We start from the raw sequence: 6,000 nt of genomic DNA, 5'->3' as shown, positions 1-6,000 counted from the left end.
GGTCTCTTTATCACCCTTTATCTTTCTTGCCCAGTTATTTCTGCTCACTCAAGTTTACAACCTCTTGATTTCCCACCTCCAGCGCAGCTGTGTCACCTCCTCATTGCACTCATCTCCTCTCCAAACAAGATTCTTTGTCCCAGCTATTTTTGCCTTGCACACAGGTCTCCACCTCCGCACCAGTTCTCAGAGTGGACGTTTATCTCACAGTAAAACCTTTAGAGATAAATTGTTGATTCCTCACTGTTTGAACGTGGCATCTCTTCACACACACGCTTGTGCGACCCTGAGCAGAGCCCAGCACCCCAGGAGCAGCCTCGGACACCAACCAACCCAGGCAGTACACAGGCTCCTTCCGTGTACTCTGCTTTCCCCATCCTGCAGAGTCAGAAATATTTCTGCAACACAGCGAAGAGCGAGGCACCAGTACTTGTGAAAAGCAGAAGGAGGTGAGAGTTATCCAAGCAACTGCAGGGCCTTTCAGCATCACCATCAGTTAACGGGCAACAGCTGTGAAATTCTGAAGGAAGGAATTTTTAAACATTTGGGTTTATTAATCCTTCATTTGCCTCAGTTGCAGTGCATTCTATAACAGAGAAATCACACCACATTAACCTGGGACTTAACACAAATTGTTTGGTTTCTTTTTTTTCTGGGCAAAAGTACTAGCTGGTGTAATGCATCAGCTGGTGTAGTGCCCCATCAGAAATCACGAAGGTAGCTAGGAAAAAAACCAGGGGTGACTACAGGAACTGTAAGACAGACGATGAATCAGCCACCAAGAAATAGAAAGAGGAGATTTAAACTTTAGCAATTAGCATTTGTACCAAAACGTAGGAGTGTCCCAGCTGTGTTTCCTAGAAAACGGAGGGGCAGCACAAGGAAGCAAACCCTGCAATATTCTGGAGGTGGTTTCATGAATAGGTCTGCCTAAATTTCAGCACAAGAGCAAGGTTATGTCAGAGACAAAGAACAAGAGTTTCAGTTACGCACAAGCTCCAGGTTAGACATGATGTAGGAGAAACAGAAACAATTCACCCAGAGTAGAAATCAGCCCCAAAAGGTGCCTGTGAGGGAGCTGAACTACGGGGACTGTTTGGATGTATCCAGTGACAGCAGACAGGTAAACAAGCATCACACAGGTCCTTGTAGACATCTTAAAGGCCTCAGTTCTGGTCACTTACAGTTCGAGAAAAAATAGCTTACAAATTGTATCCCCGTTCAGACCAGCTTCTAGAACCATCAGAATAACTGAAAACTCTTCAGGAAGGAGATTTTATAAATTTGGTTCATCCAGCCTACTACAACAGTAATAATAGCAAGAAATATTCTATGAAAGCACACAAATAAGGGGTAAAACCAAAAAAAGACCCATCTAAGCTAACGAAGATGTTAATACAAGAGCAGGTATGAATCTGGTTGCTAATGGTTGGTTTCTGACTTCAGCAAGTTGGGAAAAAATCGATCTGTAAATCTCAGCGTTTAAGATCACGAACCTGCACGTCTTCCCAGCGCTAACTCGTTTGGATACGATTCTCAAGGGCTCTGTGAGTGGGAAGAAAATGGTTTCACTAAAGAGTTTAAATCTTCGAGGTAGAACAAAAATTCTGTAGCACCTTTGAGCAATGGCAGCTGTTTAACAGCAGCTACCCAACAGGATGGCATTTGTAAGCCCTCAGTCACGGAAGCTCCGAGGGCTTTGCTCATTGCTCATCTTTCAAACCACTGAGACACAGAAATGCCACTGAACCAGACTGATTCTCCCCAAATCAGGGATTTGATGTGCTTTTCTCTGGCAGCCTGTCTTCCCTAACTGGTAAAGAAGGAAACCCCATTTTCTGTGTAAGCTGCTCTTGCCCTATCCAGCTGCTGCAGGTGCAGCACGAGGCCAGCTCTGCCTCCCACACGCTGAACTGCTGTCAGGGTTTGATCACCCACTGCGGGGAGGATCTGATGCTGAATCAGTGCTAACACACACGCTGACTTACAAACCAAACTGAGGATAAAGTTTATCAAAGATTCCTGGAAAAGTCCCTCCACAGCCTTGTCTCCATCTCGTGTGGTGCTGTCTTAATTTGCAGGACTGTTTCTGAGACACCCAGTTTTCTGTGACCATGCTTCATTACACTCGAACGCTCGGCTGCCACAGAGCAGCCCCCGAGGGTGACAACGCCGTTCCTCTGCCCCGCAGCACCTGACAATTCCACTGGACAATTCAAGCCACGCGGTTTTCTGTTTTCACTGGAAAACTGCACCCCATTTGCCATGTGCTTCCATTAAATGACGGGTCCATCGGGAAGCCTGGGCCCAGAGCACGTCCCGAAAAACAGCCCAGAAGCTCTTTCTGTCGCAGACGGCTGCCCTGCGTCAGCGGGTTTTGCTGGTGCGCTCCCCCTTCAGCCTCAGAACCCCCGAGAAGGTGGCCAGATCTGTCACCCATGGAGGCACCGGGGACAGCTTCAGCGGGAAGTTCACTGAAACAGGCCCAGAGGAAAAACCTCTTCTCTAAGAAGGCCCAAGTACTTCAGCTTCGTAGCCAAGTGGAGGAGGGTCAAAGAGAGTGGGAGAAGCCGAGCTGTGCACAAAGGGCTCTGACTGCGCCAGGGGAACTTGCATCCTAGAAAGGATGAGAAATCCACCAGGTCCAGGGCCGTACGATGCCCCAGAAACGGAGGATTTAGCTAGCGGTGCATGGACTGACGCAGCCTCCACCTTAGGACAGCCCTCCCCTCTGAGTTCTTGGCACCTGAAGCATTTTCATTCCATGCTTGCCCTGTTCTACGCTTCTCTCTCGGAACCTGCGCAGGCCACTGCCTCGGGCGGGGTGGGCCCTTTGAACAGCAGAGCTGGCACCTAGTGCAGGTCCGCTTGGCTTGTTCTGTAGAAAGCAAGGACTGGGTGTTGGAAGAGCAGATGAAAAGTTGAGGTGATACAGCCCCGTTTATGGAAAACTACCCCATTGCCGAGGCACTTTCCTGAACACTGGGGAAGAGACTGCCAAGGTAAAAGCAGCCGCGTCAAAGAGAATGGAAGACCTGTGGCTTCAAGGCTCAAGCTCTTCTGCACCAGTCCCCAGGAGTTACAGGTTAGAGCTAAGAGGAAATACAGGTACCCCAGTGCCATTGCGTGTGCGAGAGATCAATCTTTGCCAGCAGCAGCCGCACCAGGTCTTCGCAGGAAAGCAGCATCATCATTGAGAGGTCTCATGTCAACGGGAACAGAAGGGATAAAGCTGAAGCTCTGCTTCAGGATCTGTGTGTGGGAGATCCAGGCACGGACTGGCAGGGAAGACTGACAGGCTGCTTCGGCAGTAACTCTCCAGAGTTGCCAGTGAAGAGTCTGGGGAGCAGCTCATACAAAAAAAAAAAAGTCCTTGGCTGTAGGTTCAGGTTATTTCAGCTGCCCTTGTTTTCAGCTAGAGGTGAAGGACTATTGTCTCAGAAGCATGAATCCTAACCAGCCTTCTGCGGTGGCGTTTGGCCCTCTCCTCGCCATGCAGGAACACACCAGTAATCCACAGGACTTACAGACCTTAAACTGGAGCACAAGTCAGCAGCAGGACTAGACAAGAGCAGCATTGCACGGGTTAAGGCTCTGAAACTCGAGGTCCTGGGCCAAAAACAACACCAGTGGTATGCGGCTCTATAATTAGGTGTATATATGCAGGGTTTAAGCTGGGGATTAGTGATCCTTTTGCCCAAGCATTCAGATCTAAGGGACGGGACTCAGGCAGAAGTGTTTCAGAGCTGGGGTAGGCAGGGTGGGGAGAAGCAGGAGCGACAGACGCAGGAACGGCGGGGAACAGTTCAAGGTGAATTCCAGTGAAAGTCTCCCAGAACCACAAAACCCCTGACTGAGCTCACTCAAGCACCCGTGTCCGCCAGGGTGAGACCTCCAGCCCCGTTCCTCAGGGAAGCAATCCTGCCGAGGCGGGAGAGGTCCCCCAGCAGAGACCACAGGTGTGGGAGCTCGCAAGCTCCTGTAACACCGAAATGATCCAGTTCAAGCACCTGAGGACCAGTCCTGCCCAGCGGGTACCAGGCTGCTGTGGTGCAGCGTTCTGCTCACCTCCACTGAAGCTGTGTCCTCTCTAAAGCCGTGCTTTTTGGCCTACAGGGAAGGCCCACGCTCAAGTTTCTGACCCCTGTGCCGATGAGGCACCAGTGATGCTGCCATAAATACAGCAACAAGGCATCCCAGCTGCTCGGTTCTGTGCCTCTTCGGTCAGTCCTGGTACTAGCAAGTTACACACACTCTACTTCAAGATACACACGGGCCTCTGTGACACACCACAGCTGCCAGTGTGATTATCACACAGTACCCACACACCTAAAGGTACAGACCCCAGGAACTACAGGAAGGCAGATTTGGACGGGTTCAGCCTTCTTGCCTCTTTCAGGCAATTACTGCAGACTGAATCTTAACGAGACCACCACAGTTCTCTGTCTTAATTTAGGGGTGCCAATCCAGGGAAGTCCATGGGTGTGGAGTCACGTGGCAAGGCTTCCAGATGTTGAAGTTGCTGCTGGAAAAAGCTCATTCTGAATTGCCTGCATTTTTCAAACAGTTCACCCCGAAGACCAGTGCTGTCCCAGGACCAGCTGAGACAGCCCCACACAGATAAAACCCGCTGGAAACCGTCACCGCAGAGCGGCGCGTTCTGCCAGCAGGAATAGTCTGAAAGAGCCTGAAGGTGAAGTGACTTGAAGACACCTTGTTACCTCGTCACCCTGTCAGAAAACTGTTCAGGCTACAACCGTTTAAGAGGAATATCAAGAAAGATTGAAGCCTGGCTAATAGGCTGACGTGGAGAAGCCACATCCACATTTGGCCTAAATCAGATTTCTATTAAGATACTCGGGGGTTGGACTAGATGACCTTTAAAGGTCCCTTCCAACCCAAACTACGCTGATTCTATGATCCCAGGGGAAAAAACCCCTTCCTCATTCAATGGTAGTTTTATTTCTATTAAGTATTACATTTTGTCAGCTATTCCTATCCAGTTTGTGTTTAGCTCACGCTGTAGCATTTTAACTACAGTGTTGTACAACACCTGATCTCAGATTCATAGAATCACAGACTGGTTTGGGTGGGGAGGGACCTTAAAGCCCATCCAGTTCCAACCCCCTGCCACGGCCAGGGACACCTTCCACCAGACCAGGTTGCTCCCAGCCCCATCCAACCTGCCCTTGAACCCTGCCAGGGAGGGGGCAGCCACAGCTGCTCTGGGCAACCTGGGCCAGGCTCTCACCACCCTCACACCAAAGAATTGCTTCCTCACATCTCATCTCAATCTCCCCTCTTGCAGTTTAAAACCGTTCCCCCTCGTCCTGTCACTCCAGGCCCTTGTCAAAAGCCCCTCTCCCGCTTTCCTGGAGCCCCTTCAGGCACTGGAAGGTGCTAGAAGGTCTCCCCGCAGCCTTCTCTTCTCCAGGCTGAACAGCCCCAGCTCTCTCAGCCTGTCTCCAGAGCAGAGGGGCTCCAGCCCTCGCATCATTTTGATGTCCCTCCTCTGGACCTGCCCTAACAGCTCCATGTCTGTCTTGCACTGGGAGCCCCAGAGCTGGACGCAGCACTGCAGGGGGGTCTCCCGAGAGCGGAGCAGAGGGGCAGAATCCCCCCCCTCGCCCTGCTGGCCACGCTGCTGGGGATGCAGCCCAGGACACCGTTGGCTTTCTGGGCTGCCAGCGCACGTTGCCGGCTCATGGTGAGCTTCTCGTCACCCATCACCCCCAAGTCCTTCTCCTCAGGGCTGCTCTCAACCCATTCTCCGCCCAGCCTCTGTTTGTGCTTGGGATTGCCCCGACCCATGAGCAGGACCTTGCACTTGGCCCTGTTGAACTTCATGAGCTTCACACTGGCCCACTCCTCAAGGTCCCCAAGCCTGTCAGGGTCCCTCTGGATGGCATCTTGTCCCTCTTGTGTATCAACTGCACCACCCAGCTTGGTGTGATCCACAAACTTGCTGAGGGTGTGCTCAATCCCACTGTCATCAATGAA

This window comes from Nyctibius grandis, chromosome 3, assembly GCF_013368605.1.
Source record: "Nyctibius grandis isolate bNycGra1 chromosome 3, bNycGra1.pri, whole genome shotgun sequence".
Classification (NCBI taxonomy): domain Eukaryota; kingdom Metazoa; phylum Chordata; class Aves; order Nyctibiiformes; family Nyctibiidae; genus Nyctibius; species Nyctibius grandis.
This window is presented reverse-complemented; position numbering follows the sequence as displayed.